Genomic DNA, 1,144 nt, shown 5'->3' with positions numbered 1-1,144 from the left:
TTTTGGTTAGGCTAAACAAGCCGAGCTCTTTGAGTCTCCTTTCATAAGATAGGTTTTCTATTCCTTGGATCATCCTAATAGCTCTTCACTGCACCTGTTCCGGTTTGAATTCATCCTTCTTAAACATGGGAGACCAGAACTGCACACAGTATTCCAGATGAGGTCTCACCAGTGTCTTGTATAATGGTACTAACACCTCCTTATCTCTACTGAAAATACCTTGCCTGATGCATCCCAAGACCGCATTAGCCTTTTTTCATGGCCATATCACTTGGCGGCTCATAGTCATCCTGTGATCAACCAATACTCCAAGGTCCTTCTCCTGCTCTGTTACTTCCTGCTGATGCATTCCCAGCTTATAACAATAATTCTTGTTGCAGTTCTTTGTTGTTCATGCACACATAATTAGTACCACCTGCCAAGACAGTGGCACAAACTCCCTTTCCTTTCCTTAAGCTACAACTGGACCTTGGACTTTGAAGGAGTTCTCCAACATCCAAGACAAACATAGATGGTCTATAAGATATATAACTAAATGGGCAGATATGCTATCAAGCTACCCTGCTAAAAATAAGAGTGCACCTCTGATGGCATGAGTGACAGGAGGGGCTAGCTAACCGAATTATGTATCTAGTAGCTTGATGGGTACTTACTTGGGCAGATAGCTCCTCATGGCACCATGGCTACATTCTTATTGCTATTGAAGTAGCTCAGCCAGAACTAGTGTGAGTGTTCACAGTGCACATATATCCAAAGTGGGTGAGGACTCTGCACATAACTCTTTGTGTGTACAATATTGGTCTTTCTTTCTCAAGCTTTTTCCTCTTCAGCTTCTGACTTGGAAAAGTTGGTCCGTGCATAGAGGATATAACTGGTCTTTAAATAACAGTTTCAGTGAAATGAGCTTGGATAATAGTGCTTTAGTTTTTCTTTGTTTTTTCTCTCTCTCCATCCCCCTCCCCAGAACTCAAACTGATGCATATGCAGTCATGAAAGCTTTTTTTTAAAAGCAAGTCAGTGTGTAAAGAACTAGCCAGCCAGCCAGCCAACAATTTGGCCCTAAATGGCCTCTTCAACAATGTATTCTGGATGTATTATCTGGGCAGTTTTTGTGTTTGAAAAATCACTCTGGTAAAATTGTAGT

This window comes from Chelonoidis abingdonii, chromosome 1, assembly GCF_003597395.2.
Source record: "Chelonoidis abingdonii isolate Lonesome George chromosome 1, CheloAbing_2.0, whole genome shotgun sequence".
NCBI classification, from domain to species: Eukaryota; Metazoa; Chordata; order Testudines; family Testudinidae; genus Chelonoidis; species Chelonoidis abingdonii.
This window is presented reverse-complemented; position numbering follows the sequence as displayed.